The sequence below is a fragment of the Rhineura floridana genome, chromosome 9 (assembly GCF_030035675.1).
Source record: "Rhineura floridana isolate rRhiFlo1 chromosome 9, rRhiFlo1.hap2, whole genome shotgun sequence".
Classification (NCBI taxonomy): Eukaryota; Metazoa; Chordata; class Lepidosauria; order Squamata; family Rhineuridae; genus Rhineura; species Rhineura floridana.
In genome coordinates, this window is record NC_084488.1 from 75565560 (window position 1) to 75587688 (window position 22129).

The following is a 22129-nucleotide window of genomic DNA, read 5'->3' on the forward strand; positions in this document are numbered from 1 at the left end:
GTACAAAAAGATAAAAACAAGCAATGTATAAATACAATAAATCAAAAAACAAAACAAACAAATAATAAAGAAACCAAACAACATCCAGGATACAAAATAATAATGAAAATGGTATTAAAACACACTTTAAAATGCCTGGGAGTATAAAAAGGTTTTCACCTGGCGCCGAAAAGATAGTAGCGTCGGCGCCAGGCGCACCTCATCAGGAAAGCTGTTCCACAGTTCGGGGGCCACCACAGAAAAGGCCCTGGTTCTAGTCACCACCCTCCAAGCTTCTCGATGGGATGGCACCCGGAGGAGGGCCTTAGATGTTGAGCGCAGTGTCTGGGTAGGTTCATATTGGGAGAGGCGTTCCACCAGGTATTGCGGTCCCATGCCGTGTAGGGCTTTATAGGTCAAAACCAGTATTGATTTGGGGGTGGAATACAGGGTAGGCTCAGTGTTGTATCAAGGGCGAGGGGAGTTTAGGATTTTTTAACAGGCCAGGCCAGAAGATAAAAATAGTTACATAAGGTGTGCAGCTTTTTAAAAAGGGGTGATGGGAGGGACAGCCTTGTCCCTTGCTTTTCTAGCAAATGATCACAAAGTCCTCCTCCCAAAATACTGAAAATAATGCTGCTTTTTAAATAAAAATAAAAATGACCAGTTGGTAAGCTTGGTGCCTGTGTGATAATGCATTGTGTCCTTCATTTTGAAATATACAATTCAAATTTTGTATATGAAACCATCCGCTGTCTTTATCATTGTGCATCCCTATCAATGGTGGGTATCTGCTTTACTTGGAAATTCTATATGATCTCAAGAGTATCATAATGCTGTAAACTGCCCAGAGAGCTTCAGCTATGGGGCGGTATAAAAATGTAATAAATAAATAAATAATCAGTTAATGTTTCAAATGCATAGCTATACAAATATTGCACTGAACTTAATGGCCCACTCTTTTCCTAGTACCTGATCTTTTCCTTTTATTTTGTCTACTAATTGTGGTGTTCCTTCAACTCTTTAGAAATCAATTGTGTTTCTTGAGTTAGAGCAGCTGCTAGATTTATAAACCAGTTCCTTTCTAATAAGATTACAAAAACTTCTTTCAAGCTGGCTGTAACTGAGCACACTAGACCTCAAAGGTCACTTGAGTGCAAATTTGCTGTACCTCATTGAAACCATATGTTACATTGTGACGCAGCAGCCATATATTATGTTAAAATAGGTTTATTATACTAATAAAACACAGAATAGCCAAACAATGTCTATATGGCCTGAAAAGTATGAATATTCCATGTTCGCCATGGTCAAATAAGAAGTCATATGAAAATTTTCTGATGAAGACAAATTTCCTGCAAATACAAAACACATATGTCAAAGAAAAGGGCTATGCTAAATTACTTATATATGTCATGTTACTTTTCTATTTGCAGGAAATTATAGAGAGGTGCAGTCATGAGATTCCCCCACCCAGCAGTCTGCAATGATTATATTCAGGGATGCTCTTACTACCAGATCTGCTGTTTGTGTGACCTAGGCCTGATAATCAAAATAGATTAATTAGAAGGATGGATCTGGGTGAGGCGAGGCACACTTATTTTGATAATGGGGGTTGTGTTGGCATGGTTAAAATCTATTCAGCATATTGGAGGTGCCAAACCCACACATCATGGACATTTTATCAAATTGGTGAAGTACAGGGCCACAATGGAAAGCAGAGAGAATCTCCAAAGCTGGAGCTTAGAGATAAATCTCTCTCCCCACCCACCTTTTTTTAATCATTTATTCTGATTTGCTCACACAAAGTTTACACAGAGATTGGATCTTTATTGAGTATTCACTCTGATTTGTTTGTTGAGCAGTTATACAACAATAAGCATTCATGCTGCCTTCCTCCTTATTTGCTTGCAGGGGGTTTATACATCTTCCTGTTATTCATTCATCTATCATCTTACAATGCATTTCCCCATCACTTTCCAAACTGCAAAAAGTCCCATTCTTTTAAAAGTGGATTTGTTGCACTAGGGCAGTGGTTCTTAACCTTTTCCACTGCCACCACCCCTTGGATTTCTAAAATATGCTCTCGCACCCCCTGAAAATATACAGTTCATTTTTTATTTTATTTTAATTTTATTTTATTTTAATGTGTGTATTAGCTTAACTGAACTAAGATAAATGACAGTTTTCCAAAATCTTTGGTTGTATAGTTAATTTTCTGCTTCTATTTAAATATTTTTTTTAAAAATCTCTTGAACAATGCCTCAAACCCCTAGAAAAAGTGTCTTGCACCCCCTGGGGTGCATGCACCCCAGGTTAAGAACCACTGCACTAGGGTGACAGAACCTTTTAATCCACTTTAACTGTGCAAAGTTCTGGTGTGGGTGGGTACCATTTGCTGTTTCATCTCAGGCAGCAAAATGTCTTCAGCCATCCCAGGATGGATAGTGCAAATTGGTTCATAGTTTCATAAGTATTTGTAGGCACATAAACACAATTATATTTTCTGAAGGTGTTTTTTTTGGTGGAAAAAACCTTTCATTTTATATTAAAGTGAGGGGTGAAATTACTTTGGTTCCCATTGATTTGTGGTCTGGAGCCAGACATAATTATCCTAAGAACACTGAAGCGAAGTCCCTAAAAATCAATGCATAGAATAATACATCCCAATGTATTTATATTCTCCATAAGGGGAATTTATTGTACGCTGTGATTCCTTGTTAGCTGTTCAAAGGGTAGAACTGCGATGAGGTCCCTGCTTAATACTCTGCATGTAAGAGAATTACAGATAAGAAATTGCTAGATGGCTGCTTTCTAACACCACAAAAGTCTATTAAAATCACCTGCTTGTTTGAGCATTTTGCCTTGCTTTCTAAAGGGTTTTTTTAAAAGGTGTCAAAGGAAATTAGTATAATGATTGTTATACGATTAGACTGAAATCCTGAAAATACTAAGCAAAATGGAAAGCTGCTGTGCGTGTAACAACCATGCTATATTACATCACTGCATTTTGGTAAATACACACTTACACAAAATTATGAAAAGCATAATAAAGGAAATAGAAAATTAAACACATCAAAATTTGATGGCAATTTGCTTTCATTGTATGGGTTGCTGTCATACAGAAATTGGATCACAGGGAAATAATTGAACTCAGAGTTGTAATTATGTATATAAAAACCTACAAATTTAAGACTTCATGTATGCTTTTTTGGTTTTTAAATGATTAATGCATGCCAGGAAATGAACGAAATGTAGCAAAAATAAATATATTGAAGGAGAAAGCATATTGACAGAAGTATTGAATTTGGAGGTATCTTTGCATGGGGAAGTGGCACTTTAAAACAGCATGGTTTGTCCATACTTAAACCAGGGATATCCTAGTTTTTTAGTCCTGGATGTGTGGCCTGGATCCAGATGACACTGCCCAGGTCAACAGCAATATAAAAGAGGCCACCTCTGACCTGTCATGTGATGGTGGGGAAGAGGTGAAAGCTGCCATCAGGCCACATGTTGGCCACCCCTGTTTAAATCCATTTGCCACAAGAATACTACCACAGTCTCAAGCATTTTTTAAAAAAATTAAAGCATTTTTATACTCTCTTTTACATTAAGTCTCAAGGTGGTGCACAGCCATTTATAAATATGTGCCAGACATTAAGATAAAATGCAGCTGGTAATCCAGGGCACAGTTAAAATGATAATGCTCTCCTGGCCTTATGCACCAGCAGAGGCCTGGTTTCCATTCATTTCAGAAACACTAAGACCACTGGGGTCTAAACTCATTGTAGTCCAAAAATGTCTCTCCTGTAGCTGCCTTTTGTGATTGCCACAGTCAAATCAATGGCTTAAACTGACAGTTTTGTCTGCTCTTTCTATGCTGTTTTCTTATCTGACAGCTTTGGCTTCTCTTTGCCTTAGGGCACGATGGCTTGTAAGCAGCCCTGTGGCTGCAGCTGAAGGAAGAAGGGATCAACTGGAACTACCAGGAGCTAGACATTGGGCAGCTGACAGGTTGTCCTGCCGAGAGCTGAACCTAAGTAGAGCAGGGCAGAAAATTCAGGAAGGAAATTGAGTGGTCATGGGGTGAAAGTCATGCATAATACCTCCACCCACCCATTTCCCTTAAAATCCATTTCTTCAGTGTCTGTTCACTCACTATGATCACATTTGGATTTTCTTTTGGTCCTGGAAGGAGTCACTCAGTTGCCTGGGCTCTTCTGGGCAACTCTTCTGATTTCCGGTGCTATGCTTCAACACAGTGGAGACAGACAGGAAAGTGCAGTCAGGCAACTCTTTCCTGTATTCTCTTCCCATGCTAAAGATCATATTCAAAATTGATCTGATTGTTAGGATAATAAAATAAAAAGAACTGCAAGAAAAAAAATGGAACGACACTGCAATGCTTCATGCCTGACTCCAAAACTGGGGGTGGAATTCTGCAGCTGGGGAGTGCAATTTTGCAAAAGTTTAGTTTAGGCCTGGCTCCAGTTCTTTTGACTCTCTTCTCCCCTTGGGGTAAGTTATTTCTAATGAAGTGTCCAATTCTGGCCTTCCAAAGCAAGACAAGGATGCTGTCCAGCAGTGCCAACAATCTGTAATCTGCCACTCAGTGGAGGAGTGATTCAGAAGTATCTAAACTAAGAGCAATTTTATGGAGGATGATGTACTAGGCAACAGTTGGGGTTTTAAGTACTCAGCCTAGCTGCCCCACCCTTCCTGGTATATGGAAATGGAGGTTTAGACCCTTTGGAGGCCCACTGTGAATTGTTTGCAAAGCACTTTGAGGGTAATGTTGCTCGCCTCCGTAGCAATGTTGATGCCCCATCCACATCTACTGTAGTCCCCAGTGCCACACCTTGGGATTGGTTTCAGTTGATGTGGCCTGATGACTTGAGCAAAGTGCTTGTGACGATGTGGCCAGCAATGTGTCCTCTCAACCCTTGCCCTTCTTGGCTTATTAAAGCTTGCCAAGGGGGTTTGACCAAGTGGATCCAGGGAGTGGTCAATGTGGCATTTTGGAAGGGAGTGGTTCCAGATGCTCTGAAACAGGCAGTGATCTGACTGCTCCTGAAAAAGCCCACCCAGGACCCATTGGTTTGTGACAACTACCGCCCTGTCACAAATACACGCTTTTTAGGGCAGGTGATTGAGAGGGTTGTGGTGAAACAATTGCAACTACTCTTGGACAAAACAGATTATCTTGACACATTTCAATCTGGGTTCAGGCCTGGCCTGTTTATGGGACTGAATTGGCCTTGGTTGCCCTGATGGATGATCTTTATTGAGAGAAGGACAGTGGGAGTGCAACTCTGCTATTCTTACTTGATCTCTTGGTGGCTTTTGATACCATTAACCACAGTATCCTTCTGGGCTGACTTGGTGAGATGGGTATTGGAGGAACAGTTTTAAAGTGGTTCCAAATCTATTTCCAGGATGTTTTCAGAGAATAGTGTTAGGTGATTGTCTTTTGGCCCCCTGGCAGTTGTGCTGTGGGGTGCCACAGGGTACAATCTTGTCCCCGATGCTGTTTAACATCTATATGAAGCCCTTGGGAGTGGTCCTCAGGAGATGTGGGCCGAGGTGTCAGCAGTATGCTGATGATACCCAGCTCTATTTCTCTGCAATATCTGAATCAGGAGAGGCCGTGCAAGCCCTGCACCAGTTATGCCCCCTGGCAGTTGTGCTGTGGGGTGCTGCAGGGTACCATATTGTCCCCCATGCTGTTTAACATCTATATGAAGCCCTTGGAAGTGGTCATCAGGAGATTTGGGGTGAGGTGTCAGCAGTACGCTGATGATACTCAGCTCTATTTCTCTGTAACATCTGAATTGGGAGAGGACATGCAAACCCTGGACCGCTGCCTAGATTCAGTGGTGGGCTGGATGAGGGCAAATAAACTGAGTCTGAGTCCAAGCAAGACAGAGGTGTTGTGGGTTGGTGGTTCCTGAGTTCAGATAATTGGTCAGTTGCTTGCTTTGCATGAGGTCGTATTCCCTCTGAAAGAGCAGGTCCTTAGTCTGCGGGTGCTCCTGAATCCATCTTTGTCGCTAGAGGCCCAGGTGACCTCAGTGGCTAGGAGTGCCTTTTACCAGCTTCAGCTGGTAAGACAGCTGCGGCCTTCTCCTCCTCCTGCCCCAGGCAAGGCCCAGGTCCCCAAGCCCGAGCTCCCTCAGCCGCCCCAACATAAATCATCACCAGCAGCAGAAGCCCAGGGAGCAGCAGCTGAGTGAGCCCGAGGACATGGAGATGAAGACAACATTGAAACAGCAAACAGCTTTGCTGTAACAAAGCCTGTCGCCCGTCTGCCTCTTGGGAGCTGCCGCCCCCGCTAACACCATCTCCTCTTCCTTGTCGGTGCCGATAATGATAATGTTATTTGTTATTTAATGTAATTTGTTACTATAATGTTATTTGTTATTTAATTTAATTTTTGTAAATTGTATTGCTTTTATTGTATTTTTATACCTGTTTATTTTTCTTTATAAGGTGGCTTAAGGGCCTTTGGCTGAAAGGTGGGGTATAAATAAAATTTAATAATAATAATAATAATAATCTTATTATTATTATTATTATTATTATTATTTCTGGACCATGATAGCCTAACCACTGTTGTCCACGCACTGGTAACCTCCAGGCTGGAGTACTGTAATGCACTCTATGTGGGGCTGCCCTTGAGCCATTTGCTACTGGGCCAAGTTCAAAGTTCTAGTTTTGGTGTACAAAGCCTTATAGAGCTTGGGACCAGGATACCTGAAAGACCATCTCATCCCTTATATACCTAATCGATCACTGCGGTCTGCAGGTGAGGGCCTCCTGCAGATACCATCTTATCAGGAGGTCCATTCTGCACAACATAGGAAATGGACCTTTAGGACTTCCGGGAAGGGTGACTTAGCCTGTGCCTGCTTTTGAGACGGGCTCCTGCCTCAAAAGAAGCTTATTCAGATATATCAGTCAGTTTTTTCTTTTTTTTTTGACTGATTAAACTTCTCCCGGGTAGGGAGAAACGAAGAGATTAACCTCAAAGCCTATTTTTGTTGGGACGACCAGATCTCATTAATTTATGGGACGAGGTCCAGCCGACGAAGGTGGGACGGATTTTCAACAGCAAGCTCTATCTGTTAAAGCGAACGTTCATCTTATCTTCTAAGAGAGAACGCACTAACAGGCAAGCACCCTTCTTTCTATATTTTTCTTTTACTTGACTTAATTTGTTGCTGTTTAAAAGAGATTTGCCAGATTGATCAGTTTTTTGACATCTCACTGGGGAGCCATAACTTCTCTCTGCTACGCACTAATTAATAGCTTATCTCTGTTTTTGTTGCAAAAAGCTGTCCTGGATTTGCATTCTAAAGATATACACAGAAGAGGGATTTCTATTCCAGATTTTTATTTTGAAAAATATTATACTGTTTTGAGACTACTCTCTTTTTGGTCTATTTTATTTTGACGAATCTGTTTCTTGACGATTGCCATTAATTGTTTCGATCCTGGGAACTGCATTTTGTTTACTTAACTATTGGAGAGATAAGGCTGTCTGCTCTGTTTATACTGTGATGTCACCAAGTCTGGAGTATTAACCCAATTGTTGCTGAAATAAGAAGTGGTTTTCCTATATTTTTCTTTTAAAATGGCAATTAAGAAAGTGGCTGAAAATCTGGAAATAACTATGTTTCAGAAAATAATGGATGAGATTGAGATAACGAAAATTGAATTGAGTAAAATGAAGCAGGAGATTAAAGATATAAGGGTCCCTGTGAGAGAGGTGACCCTGGAAGGGGTCCCTGTGAGAGAGGAGACCCCGGAGATTGGAACAGGGGTCCCTGTGAGAGAGGAGACCCTGGAGACTGGAATAGGGGTCCCTGTGAGAGAGGAGATCCCGGAGATTGGAACCAACGTGGAACAGGAACAAGATTTGGAGTCTATGGACTTTAGAAATAAAATCTATTGTTTGGAACTCAATGTTATCTCTGAAGAAATGAATGAAGATTCTAGAGATAAAGTTATCAATGGCATGGATAATCTTCTGGACTGGAATGATGTGATGGAGCCCAATATAGAGAAAATCTATGGAATTAACTGCAGCCATGTGACAATGGAAAAACTTTTAAGAGATGACCCAGTGTATTTTGAAAAAAAGAACAGAGATATGATTTTACAGCAGTATTTCAGCAACCTATTCAGAATGGATGGCAAGAAAATATTTGGGATAGAGGTAATTCCCATCAGACTCTTACTATATGACTATGGCTTTGACAGCAAGATTATTATGGAATACTGATAATGGAAGATTGGATATTGAAATTACTGGACTTAACAAGACTACTGAAGATGGAAGATGGAAAATGGAACTAATAGAGATAATAGAACAATGGCTACTGAAATTATTGAACCTAACAGATTCTGAAGTGATGGATTAATTGAAATGTTTATTTTGACTATGGTTATGACAATAAGATTATCATAATTAGTAATGAGATGGATTAATCGATATGCTTATCTGGAAAAAAAATTGATAGATATATTTCTTAAAGAATTGAAACCTCTCTTTGACTTTTTGTGGAAAGAATAAAGTAATGTTTATGAGATTTGATGATTAAGTAAGATAACTACTGGAGGAAAGTGATTTTATAATATGACTTAAGAGACAGGATTGTTATATATTATAGACTTATAACTGATTTGATCTTTGACAAATGGGAAGTCAATATTTTACTCTTTATTTTTTATTTTTGTTTTTTTTTTTTTTTTCTTTTTGTTTAACTATTTTTGATTTTGTTTTTTGTCTTTGAATGTTTTATGATTTTGTCTTGTATGTTTTATGAAAATCTGAATAAAAATTATTGAAAAAAAAAAAAAAGGAAATGGACCTTTAGTATGGCGGCACCTACCCTGTGGAACTCCCTTCCCTTAAATATTAGACAGGTGCCATCTCTGTTATCTTTTCAGTGGCTATGGAAGACCTTCCTCTTTCAACAAGGCTTTTAAGTTGAGACCTTATCCCAGTCTGCTTCTGTGTTGGAATTGCTTTTTAATATGCTTCTAAACCTTTTTTTTAACAATATATTTTTTAACCTTTTTAAAAAAGTATCTTCAAAGCTTTTTAAAAAAATGTTTTTAAAGTAGTTTTGTTTTAATGTATTTTAATGTCTGTTTTCATGATATTTTAAAGTGTTTTTAGTGCTTTTGTTTGCCAGCTTGGGCTCCTGCTGTGAGGAAGGGCGGGATATAAATCAAATAATAAATAAATAAATGTCTTTTACTAGCTTCAGCTGATAAGACAGCTGCAGCCTGTTGTCCATGCACTGGTAACCTCCAGGCTGGATTACTGTAATGCGCTCTATGTTGGGCAGCCCTTAAGGTTGGTCCAGAAGCTGCAGCTGGTGCAAAATGCAGTGGCATGACAGCTCACTGGGGCAGGGTAGCAGCAACATGTCACCCTGCTGCTGAAAGAATTGCACTGGCTGCCCATTAGCTACCTGGCTAAGTTCAAAGTTCTGGAATTGGTACACAAAGACCTGACGTGGAGAAAGTAATCCTTGACCAAAGTCCAAATAAAAAAAGCAAATAAATTCAAGGTCTAATCAGACATGATATGATTCTAAAATATAGAAATGAATAGTGGAAAAATAGTCTTGGCTAATAGCCGACAGAAGACACAATAATGCCCAATTTCAAATGCACATGCACTTTACTACACAGGGCATAATGTGAATTGTTAGCTCTATAGACAAAATATACCTACACTCCCAATGGCAACACAGCAATACAATGCAGAGGTGTACAAATACAGAAATATAAAATGCAAAGGTAAAATGCACAACAAATTTCAAATACTATGCCAAACATGCAAAAATATGCCAAACACGTTTTGACTTGATTCAAGTTTTCATCAGTGGCATCTATTCATAGAGCTTCTCTTTGTGTGTGGATTCAGGTTATACAATACTTAAAATATATATAAAACAAAGATATATGATAATGCTTTTTATTAACCTAAAATGTATCAATTTATACTAAAAATTAAAAATCAGGCTTACCATATAAACTATGTTGCTGCTGCAGATATCATTTATGGAAATAACTTTGCAATTCTTCTGTAAAGCAGCATGATATAAGCCTCTGTAAACATAACTACTAAGGATTATATTCCAGTTCAGGCAAGAATATAAAACAGAATTTATCTCAATTATCCATGAAAAATACACTCACCCAATTGTAATAACTTTTAGCTATTATATTCACTCTTATACAGTATGCATATGCTTCCTGTCCTTGCTCAAAAATAAGCTGGTTAATATATTTTTTATATAATGACTCAGCATCCAGTATGATGCAATGTTGAGTTGTTCAGGGCTGATGCAATACTAACACCCCTGTAAATGGGGTTCATTCTGTCAGTACTTAACATATTTAGTCAGAGCCTGGAAAAGTTACTTTTTTGAACTACAACTCCCATCAGCCCCAGCCAGCATGGCCACTGGATTGGGCTGATGGGAGTTGTAGTTCAAAAAAAGTAAAGTTTCCAAGCTCTGTATTTAGTACAATGAACTAAATTTACAGAACTTGGCATGTAATATAATATATAAAGAATCATCAATCAAAAGATGTTTTGTTTTAATATATTTTAAAGTCTGTCTTTATGATATTTTAGAGTGTTTTAGTGTTTGTGTTTGATGCCCTGGGCTCCAAGTGGGAGGAAGGGCAGGATAGAAATCTAATAAATAAATAAAGATATGGAGCCCTATTCCTAAATGGACATAGAGAGTGATATCCAGTGCTAGCCATACTCAGAGTAGACCCACTAAAATCAAACTACTTGAGTAACTTAAGTCCATTGATTTTTATGGATCTACTCTGAGTATAACTTAGTTGGATATCATCCATAGTCATGTTTCCTCTTCCCAAGAAAGACACTGAAATGGGATACTTTGTGCTATCAAGTACATACTATACCATTTGGATCAAGCTTTGGTTTAGGCTTATAGTTATTCTTGAGGAGCTGATGGTAATTGTGGAAGGTCTGGAGTCAGGGAACATCCAATTGGGATATTACCTGGATGGAGTATTGTCCCCTGGGGTATGATTTTCAGAGATTCCTTCTGGTCCTGGTTCATGCTGCTGGTTTGTTCCTCTGATAAATAAGTCTTTGGAAGCCAGCAGATACTGACAAGCAGCTTTGTGGTGGCCATTGGAAAAAGATAGGGCCGGAGAAATGTGTCTAGTGACTTCAAAGCAACAACCAAGTCTTTCTTTTCTTTGTCCCACCACCACTACCACTTCCTTTGCAGGGTTCTTTCTCTCACTTGCTGCAGAAATGATGGCAGCAGTGGCAGCCATGGCTGTGAGGGAGGGGGGAGAATGGGAAAAAAGTTTCTCTCTCCTTCTTTCTTCCACCCCACTGTCTCCACGAAAGGAAGTGAGAATCACAAGTGATGTGAGCTGATTGACAGGTGTCATAGTTTTGGGAAAATGGACTTGTGGGACAAATTAGACCGTGTGGTGGGCCAAAGGGCCAGAGTTTCTCCACCCCTGCTATAGCCTATCAAATGTACAACTCATACACTCTGTGTTGCATATGAACAATTTGTTATGCATCACCATGAGCTTGATAAACAGTGTTTTTGCAGGTCAGGTGAAAGGCATGGGTGTGGGTGTCTATAAGAGAAAGAAAAAGACAGTTTCAGTTTGTTTCTGCCACATGTGTGTCTATTAATTACACATGCATTTCATTTTTTTCTTACAATGTCGATTGTTAACAGTTCTTTTGAGTGCAAAGAATGGTTATTCTTGTTGTTCCAATATTGAATAAACATTATCCATATTTTGATGAATTCATCTCCCCAGGCTTGGCCATTTCTCATTCTAACATAGCTACTTAGTTTTACGAGTTCTACAGTCTGCCATTTTAAAAAATATCTCTCATTTCCACATTATGCATATTGCTCTTTCCCCCAAAATTGCAATCTAAATGTAGACTAAGTCAAAATACTGTCAACTGAGAGAAACTGTATTTATTCTTGCTTTTCATTTATTCAGTGTAATTTACTTAACATTTGTCTTATCTCCCAGAATACTGACAGTGTTATTGTTCCTTTGCAATTGTTTATTAATATTGTTGAAGATTGAGGAGAGATTACTTTGTTCTACAGCCAGGCAAAATCAGAAACAAACAACCACTGGACTCTGTTGGGAACTTCTCCCTACAGATGCAGATATTAGAATATTTGATTAAATGGGGGAAGCTGGAATAATTGGCTCCCTGTGTGCTTTCCAAAGTATATCTCCAATCTGCAGTCTTGTTACGATGATGTAGGTTAGAGTTAAGTCTGAGAGTTTAAGATGACCTCACCATCAGATCAGTTACACACATTCACACTACTGAACTAAACAGTCTACCGCCATGCATAACATCAGATAATAATACTACATCAAATAAGGGTACAACTCATTGAAGTGTTCCTTTCCAAGTAGCTGCAGTTGGGACTTCTGTTTGTCAGCAATTTGTATTGCCTGAACCAGTTTTTACTCTCATTCACGTTAATAAATAGTTTAGTACTCCACTAAACTGGGGGTGTGAATCAGGTCACCCATAGTCATTTGGTTCCATGCGTAGGCAGAGACCCTATGTTCATATCCAACTGTTAAAACAGAGTTCACAGTCATTTGGCCACGCCTAGTCTTAATATGCTCTTGATGGACCCTAATGCAAATACACAGCTGCTGCCAGAAACAGCAGCCACCCTTTTAGATCCCCTCTGCAATGTCTAGTGGAACTAGTGTGTTTCTTGATGTTACAACATTATGCATCTCCCACTACTAGAAGCAGTCAGTGGTTTGAGGAAGGGCCACAGCATCTGCTTTGTGTACAGAAGATCCTAGATTCACTCCCTGGCATTTCTAGGTAGGACTGGGAAAGACCACCATCTGAAACTCTGGAGAGTTGTTGCCAGTCATTGGAGGCAATACAGTACTGAGCTAGATGGTCTAACGAGCCAGACTCAGAATAAGGCACCTATGTTCCAGTGGGGGAACATGGACTTCATATTCTGATGCCAGGAGATGTAAGCATTAAGTTGAACATTACGAAGGATAGCCTAGATGTTTATTTACATTTTTAGTTTGGTGTACAGGAGACCTTCATTGTCCGAAACTCTATTTGAGGTTTAGGGTTAACAAATGAACACTGTCAGGATATATGATTGATCACAAGATCTGCTCATGAGGGACTTTGGTATCCTTGTTTTTTTTAACTGAAAACTGAGCTATGTCTCAGCTTGATTTCCAGCATATCAAGCAATATATTAAACACCTGCCTTTTGCTCATTTCTCTTATACAGGAGCTATTTTCTCCCTTCCTCTGAGTTATTGGAAGACATCTGCACTTTTATACACAAAGCTTTTTAAAAAAGCAGAATGGCTTTCAGTAATGTCTCACTTTTATGCAATTGGCTCTTTAGTGTCTTCCTAATGTTATAACATCTAATTTTTGAAAGTTCTGCTTTTGTGGTTGAATGATTCATAGATATTTTGGTGTTGATACTGAACAGATCTTTAATACAGCATATTTTTCAGTGACACACAAACAACAAGTTGGCAGTCTCTTAAACACAGTTCTCATGTATTTTCCATTTTCTTTTACTTGTCCTTCAAAAAGTCTAAGAAAACAAATTAATCAGAATGGGGAGGGGAAAACATTTCCTAATGTAAGCTGTATAGTCAATTAGAATAGGACTGCATATTATGGACTGTACAAGTTACTGTAGAAGTTCAAAGGTTCAGATCACATCCATTCTGTCATGTGGACCAATACTGCTGCATTGGCCAACACACTAGGCATGCTTGAACAATAAGCCCAGATGTTCTAAAACTGTAAAGAAAAGGAAGATTAATCATGAGAGCAGACTTCACCTCAAGCCTTCATATGTCGATCATTTTTTTCCAAACACAGTTTATACATGTATTCTGGTACCTTGCAAAATGCAGGGTGCCAGATTGCACACACACGCATGCACACACACACGCGTGCACACACACACACACACACACACACCTATGTGCATAAAACATGCGCACATGCAGGCTCAGTGAACAAAGGAGCAGTTACTCTGTAAAGGCTGGGTCAGCAGGCATGATCCCAGGTGCCTCATTGTGCATTGATCCTATAGTTTTAGAGCATCTGAGAAGAACTAGAAGGGCTGGGGAATGAGGCAGTTCAAACTCCATGTGGTTATCAAGGATGTGTCTTATTCTGGCCAAGCCGTAAACCTGCAGAGTACAATGAAAAGTCTAGAAGGGACTGACCTTCAGCAAAGACACTAAGGATTATTTAACAGAAACATACAGACAACTCAAACAAAGGGCACATTCTGTTCCATGTAATGAAGATCCGTCATAGTTGGTAAGAAGAGAAAGTGTAGATAAAAGCTTGTTAGATGGTTGTATAGATAAAAAACACCTTATGATTTTTTACTGGAAGCAGAAGAAAGAATCCAGGTATTCTATGTTCTACCAAAAATACATAAAGGGATAGTTCCAGTACCAGGCAGACTAATAATATCTGGATGTGCATCAGTTTTGGAACCCTTGTCTGAGTACGTGGACCATTTTTTGAAACCATCTCACAGATGCAATCTTACTTAAAAGACACAGGTGACTTTAAAAATATTTGGAGGCAGTCAACCTTGGAGAATGACGACTCTTTGCTAGTCACTATGGAGGCAGCAGCACTCTGTACGAACATGCCCCAGGAACAAGCTATGGAAGTAATTGAATCAACCTTATACAAGAGGGAAAAATGCAGAAGTTCACCAGCTAGCTTTATTTGCTCTCTAGCAGAAGTGGCATTAAATACAAAATTATTTTTGTTTCAGACGGAATATTATTGGCAAGAATCTGGAACAGCTATGGGTTGCAAATTTGCCCCAGAGTTGGCAAATCTATTTATGGATTGGTATGGGCAAAAGCATATTTTGAATGTAAATAACAAATTCCTTAAATATATAAGTATTTATAAATATTCAAAAGGTATTTGGATGATTGTTTCTAATTTGGGAGGATTCAGTAGAACTGCTTTTGAAATTTAAGGATTACATTCAGTAAATAACAGGCATGATTTGAACTATGATGCATCAAGGATAACTGTTTTAGATATAACGTCAAGTTAATAAAAATAAAACTTTATCAGAGACAATCTGAAAAAAGCACAATCAAGGGAACAAGAACTGCTTTACAAGTAATACCCCTTGTATTTTACAGGCAGCCTTCCTTCTCCCTTTCTTCAGCCTTCCTTTAGCCCCTTCTTTGTGAGAAAATGCCACCTCACCTCACTCTCCACCCACTCTTCTTAGATCTCTTTCTCTCTTTCCCCATGCACCCTCCATTTTGGCTGCAGTGGTCTGTGCAAGCAGAAAGAAACCCTTGTCAAGCAATGCCCCTTGTATTTTAGAGGCATCATGTGCGAGAGAGAAGTCCTTCTCTCACTTGATATGCAAAACTCAGGAGGAAGAAATCTGCTTTTTGTAGATCAGGTGTGAGAGGTACCTTTCTTGCAGGCAGCAATGCTGTAAAATAACAGCTGTTTTGTCCCCACCCCCCATGGGGTGGGGAGAAACAACCACTTTGCTAGCTCTGTGTTTGGTGCTCTGGGAAGCATCAAGCACAGGGCTAGTGATGCCCCATGTGCAGCAATTTCCAAGCACCTGATTGTCAGCAGGATGTTGTGGCTTGGGAACCCCCTACAAGTGGGTTGGATAATGATGTCATGTGATTGACAGGTGGATTCCCACATCACCTGTCAAATCTTGCCTGTGAGGCTGACCCTGGACTTCTAAATTTGTCACTACACTACTGGTAGAGTAAGATGTTCTATGAACTTGAATTGTTGCAGCTTAAATATTGATTTATTGATTTAAAGAAAATTAATTGGCTCATATGTGGTACTTATTGTTATGTCATTTTCTCTTTGGTGAAGTGCCTCTGTTGGACCGCTGAGGATAAATCCAAACCATCCAGTAGTCTCAGCTGTGGGAGGTTATTTGTTTAGCAGCTGGAGGAGTAAATTCCACACCTGTTTTTGATCTCTAGGCTTAGTTGTGAATATGCCTATGTTAATCTGACTGAAAAGGCATTGAAAATACAGCAATATGCCTATGAAGACCATTTAATGTTGGTGAAAATTCATGATTTCCAAAATATGCCAATAGGAAGAAATAGTGGTGAAATCCTTGCTTCATTGTTTATTGTTGTTGTTCTAATTGCTATTATTATTATTAAAAATTGATTATAAATTATTTTTATGCAGGATTTTTAATTCTTTGAATTTCAAGATTATCAGCCCCCATTTATGAAAGAAACATAAAAGGGTAAGTGGCATTATAGTATTCTTCCTAAACAGCTGATTTATGAAACTCAGAGACTATCCTGAGTATTTAATGTCTGATTATATTTTTGGTTTTGTCTTCTGTAGTGTATTCTGATCAGGTACAAGGCCACTGAGGAAGACATCTGTTGAAATGCATTTGGCCGTATTTTGTATTTTATTATGTATGGGCATTGATATGAAGTTGAATGTAGAAGTTTACTAGTGAGTTTATGCTGGGTTTATAAAATATGTACATTAAATAATGGTCTATTTTTAATTCAGTGTTTTTAATGTGTACCTTTAAAAAAGAGTATTTTTGAGCCCACTATTAAGGTTGATTTAAATTTTACGGGGTTTGCTGGTGCACTTAGAGCCTGTGGTGTGTCCACTGCTAAACTCTGCAGAGCAGGAGTGGAGAGCACATTTCAGGTCCTGCACATCTACTGCTTTCATACAAGGGGAGATGGAAATCGTTGGCTGTCATCACGTACTCTATGGTGATTATATATTTATTTTATTTGTAAAAATATTTGTATACTGCTATTTCATTAAAAACATCAAAGCAGGTTCATGTTAAAAACAACCACAACCATAGAATTAAAATCATTAAAAACACAATGATGGAGCTCAGCTTGGGTGGTTTTGCCCAGGGTGATAGACAGATGGTCTTTCCCTCTCTGTCTGCACAGGTTCCACCTGCCTGCACTGAAATAGTTTGGTGTAATTTGCTGCAGATCCTCAAGTTATAAATATACACTTTATACCATAGTTCTATCTCTCAAGTCTTCATTCTGGGTGTGCAGGCCATGCACTTTGCACATCACTTTGCTTTGATTTTTGCAGAAATTGAGTTGTCAAAACAAAGCAGAGCACTTTGCTAGATCTTAATTTCTTTACAAACAGATTAATGTAAATGTTGCAACATTTTAAGCTGCTAAATAGCTCAGCTCTAAGGTCCTGCATGAAGGACATTGATCAGGTAGACTGCCCTATTATACCACTTTCTTCCTACAGTAAGCAACAAAGGCACACACTTACAGTAAGTAAGCATTATGTGAAATCTCTTTCCATAATTTATGCAAGGATTGGCAGTCCTATCAGTAAAAGAAGTGTACCCCTTTGAATGGATACTAATGAAAAAGACGCAATATGCTTTTTCTTAGTCTACAAAAATTGGGATACTATGCACTGACTGCTTTTGTTATGGTTTGCACTGAGAGAGGCCCACTCTCATTTGCAGAAGAATGTGGAGGGCGTGATTTGCATCACAAACTTTTGCAAAGTTCACAGCCTTTTTAAAAAGGTTTCACTTAAGTCAAACATGCCTTTGGCTCAATTTCAGCCATAAGGACTGAAAGAGCAAGTCACAGATAACATCAGAGCTTGGAAGATTACTTTTAAAAAGTAATAAATTACAGTCATAGTTACCTGGCCCAAAAAAGTAGTAGTTACCATTACAATTACAATTGCTCTGAAAGTAACTGATTACTTTACTTTTACTCAAAAGTAATCACTACAATTACGTTTTAGTTACTTTTTTAAAAAATTGCCTACAAGGTGCTGGCCTTGGCTGCTGCACATCTAAGTAGCCTAAAACAACATTAAAAACAAGAACACACACACAGAGGGTAGTGGAATATTTTTTTTTATATGTAAGATTAACAGAATCTCACATCCTCCCACCCCACCTCCAGCAATGGTGATACCCCAATACACATATAATCAGGGCCAGTGGTGGCGTGTTGGGCGCCCCCCTGAAAATTATAAATCGGCGCCCTTACCTTTTATTAAAAAATTTTTGTTCATTTTTCAATTCAAATGTTATAAAAAATGTAACAAGGCAAATAAGGCCAAATAAAATCATTATGGAGTAGGAAAATGTTTTGTGTGAATAGTAAAACAAATAAAGTAAAAAGAAAATGACCTTTTTGTATCATCTTTATTTAGCAAAAAATACATAGTTGCACGAATGGTTTAAGCCATACCAGGCTCATCTCCCCCATTGTACGCTGGGCTGGTCCCAAGGGATCAAGATGAACAAATGGCATTGCAACTATGCCATCTACGATTAGGTTGGTGAATGTGTGTGTGTGGATTGGGATTTTACTGGAAAGGTGGCTTGGAAGGGGAAGAAAAATGTATAATAGCAAGTTGATATTTTGGAAAGAAGGTCTGGAGACAGCAAAGGAGAGTGGAGTAAATGAATGAATGAATAATAATAATAATCCTGAAATCAAGTTGAACTTCCAAGCATATCCATCCAGTTCATCCCATTTGTGCTCTGTCAAAAGGGAAACGAGAAGCCTTTTGAGGGCAGATCCATTGACCGCAATGGAACTTAACCCACGTCTATCAAAACAATCTTGTTTCTTTTCAATGGGACTTACAACCCGACCCTATGAATGCTTACCTAGAAGCAAGTCCAGTTGAGTCCAAAGGGATTTGCAACCCAGACCTATGCCTGCTCAGTCAGAAGTAAATCCTAAGGGATTTACAGTCCAAGCCTACGTATGTTTACTCAGAAAGATGTCCTACTGAGTTCAAAGGGATTGGCAGCCCGATCCTATCTGTGGAGGCTTCCTCCAGGTTCAGTGGCACCACTCGCTCTTAGGCGTGCCTAGGATCGCCGCCTGTGTTTAGACATGGCATGGCAGGTGTTTTGGTTTGGGAGAAGGACCGAGACAAGCCCAGCACAGCAAACTGACCGTCCTCATTGAACTTTTCACCTTGCTGAGGGGCCGGTGTCACCTGCTCAGTCAACAAACTCTGGAGACCCGCCAGGCCAGGGGGGCTCGCAAGCGATGCTGAGCCTCACTGGTAGCAGTTTCGGTAGCTCCATGGCACCCCAAGATGACCAATGTTTATCTCAGGCCCGGCAAAGCCGGCCGTGCAGAAGGTCACCAAGGGTGCAGGTGCTGTGTTTCATGATGGCAAAGTAACATTCTCACCTGCTCAGTTCCTGCAACGGGCTGTGGCAGCCTAACAGGTCCAAGAGCCACAAGGCGAGTCTCAGGGCCGGTGTAACATGGTAAGCATGGCAGAAGGGTGCAATGCTTGAGGGGCACTGGAGGCATCGCTGGGGTTGGCAATCAGGGAAGGAGAGGATGTCTCACCTTGTGGCTCTTGGACCTGTTAGGAAGTCCATGGCAGAGAAAAAGCCGGTTTGATGGCACGGATGGGAGCCGGCGGAGAGGCGCCCGCTGCTGCTCGCTGTGACGGAGAGGGCTGCTCCGTTGGCAGCCACAGGAGCCACCTGACCTCGCTCAGTGCAGCTGCACTCCTGTCCAGAGCTTGGAAAAGTTACTTTTTTAAACTACAACTTCCATCAGCCCCAGCCATCATGGCCACTGGATTGGGCTGATGGGAGTTGTAGTTCAAAAAAGTAACTTTTCCAAGCTCTGCTCCTGTCTTTCCACAGGGATGGCAGCCAAAACAAAGCCCGAGCCAAGCCCACCTCCTCACCCCCGGCCAAACTCTCTCAGATTTTGCTCCCCGGCTGAGCCAAGGAGGGGGACTGATCGCTCCCGGTGGCCTCATCAAGGAGGACAGCGACGTGCTGGACTGGAAGCGCCTCCAGCCGCCTTCGGCGCCCCTCAAGCATTGCACCCTCCTGCCATGCATACTTTGCTTACTGTGTTACGCCAGCCCTGCATATAATTCACTTGAAATCATATTTTACACTTGAAATGCTGCTTTTACAATACATTTCTGTTATGTTTCAAAAGAACAGGATGCTCAAAGAGCACATCAGACAAAATCTGCTCTGGGCCGGGACACATCATACACCCCAGGAAAGAGGAGGGTGTCCTCTATGAGATGCCAGTACGTCCTGCCTAGCCCACAATGTTTGCTGGGTGCAGGGCAGGGATAAGGGCATCTATGCACAACCAAAATTGACAATAAGAAACTGAGGGTTCCCACCCCACAATCTGCTCTAGGCCAGGACAAATCATACACCCAAGGAAAGTGGAGGATATCTTCTACAAGATACCAATGCTTCCCACCTAGCCCAGAGTTTCTGTTTGATTCAGATCATGTATAAGAGCATCTATGCACAACCAAAAGAGACAAAAAGCAAAGCAAAGAATAAATATCTGGGGGTGTTCACCACAAAATCTTCTCTGGGCCAAGATAAATCAGACACCCCCCAAAATGATAGGGTATCTTCTATGCTATGCCAGTGCTTATGGCCAGGGCTTATGATCTATGTGGATTTTTAAAAATTTTGTATTGGTCTTCCCTGTTAGTTATAGCTCAATTATTATTATTTTTAAAAGCAATTGATGCTGGTGACAGAAGGACTTGCGGCAGGGTCAACAAACAATGATTTCTTGAAGAAGATGTAATTTCATAGATGATACTCTAAAGTATGCATGGACGGCATCTCATAGAACACACTCTCCCAGATGCATGGAAGTATGATATGTGGTGCCCCAAATCATCTTTTAGGATGGGCACTCCCGTTTCTGATTTTCTTTCCTCTACATATTCACTGTTTTTCTAATACATATATGCCCTTGTCTGTAGCATACATACAAAAGAAGCTCTGAACTGGGTAGGAACTCTCTCCTGCATGCATGGATGTATGCCTTGTAGTGCCCAAAGCATGTTCCTAATATACGTTCTACATTGCTTTTTGTGCATAGATGCACATATCTGTTTCGTGTGTCCACAAGAAAATCCATTCCAGGCAGGATGCAGTGGCATCTCGTTGAGGACACTCTCTCCTTTGCTCAGCTGAATGATGTTTCATGGCCCACAACAGATTTTGGTCACCCCAAATTACATATTTTCCTCTACTTACTCTTCATTATTTTAGATCTGCACAGATGAACTTATGGGTGCCCTGCACCCAGCAGAAACTATAGGCCAGGTGGGAAGTACTGGCATCTTGTAGAGGCCACCTTCCCCCTTCCTGAGATGTATGATTTGTCATGGCAGCAGGGGTGTAGTTGTCCAGTAAGTTGCCCCTTACTTTTTTGGGAGCAGGGTCCCTATGTCTCCAGCATCATATGAGCTGATCGGCATGCAAAGGGAGTGTGTTAGCCACTAAGAAGAGTCTTCTAATATGCTTCCTTGTCCTTTCCTGCTGATTGGAGCCAATCAGAGTGAAAGGAGATGAGTCACCCACTGAGAAGACTCTTTTTAGTAGCTAATACTCTCCCCTTTCATACTGATCGTCTGCTAGGGACATCAATTGTTATGGGAGTAGGCATGAACAAGGACCTCATTCTCAACCCAGGAGCAAAATAAGGGGAGAGGGGGGTCTGGCTGTGGCTGATACTATCATCAAGGGACCTTGCACTTCTGAACTTGCCACTATACTACTGCCTGGCACAGTGCAGATTTTTGGGTGGGCACCCTCAGTTTCTTATTGTTTTCTGCATATTTTTGTCGCTTTGGGTTGTACATATATGCCCTTATCCCTGCCCTGCACCCAGCAAAAGCTCTGGGCCAGGCAGGATGCACTGGCATCTTGTAGAAGACACCCTCCCTTTCCCTGGGGTGTATGAGTTATCCTGGCCCAGAACAGACTATGGGGTGGGCACACCCAGTTACTTATTTTTATGATTTTATGACATCATTATGCATTTATGAGCATTTCAGAAGCCTGATAATTTTGATTGAATAAATTTGTTGTTATTCTTGATGGGGAGACTCCCCAGATTACCGTGATATATGATATGGGGTACTCCATCACATATTTTGGGGTTTAGAGACATGTTAACTTTGGCTTGGAGTTACTGTAGCTGTGAACTGGGAACTAGGAACCAACTTTAGCAT

At 40.3% G+C, this 22129-nt stretch overlaps 2 long non-coding RNA genes across 5 annotated transcripts; one reads left to right on the top strand and one right to left on the bottom strand.

Moving 5' to 3' along the window:
* Positions 1–1193: 1193 nt before the first annotated feature.
* On the bottom strand, positions 1194–10320 carry LOC133364113 (uncharacterized). Of its 3 annotated transcripts, none has more exons than XR_009757838.1 (4): positions 10195–10320; positions 10023–10104; positions 4139–4297; positions 1194–1334 (listed from the first exon to the last, which is right to left on the bottom strand). It is a non-coding gene; the product is annotated as an uncharacterized LOC133364113 (long non-coding RNA). The 3 variants fall into 3 exon arrangements; XR_009757836.1 differs by lacking the exon at positions 1194–1334 and adding an exon at positions 1342–4015 and having other exon boundaries at positions 10195–10317; XR_009757837.1 differs by lacking the exons at positions 1194–1334; positions 10023–10104 and adding an exon at positions 1342–4015 and having other exon boundaries at positions 10195–10314.
* A 5724-nt stretch (positions 10321–16044) lies between these two features.
* LOC133364184 (uncharacterized) lies at positions 16045–16622 on the top strand. 2 transcript variants are annotated; one of them, XR_009757870.1, is made up of 3 exons: positions 16045–16149; positions 16286–16346; positions 16451–16622. It is a non-coding gene; the product is annotated as an uncharacterized LOC133364184 (long non-coding RNA). The 2 variants fall into 2 exon arrangements; XR_009757869.1 differs by having other exon boundaries at positions 16064–16199.
* The last annotated feature ends 5507 nt before the right edge of the window (positions 16623–22129 follow it).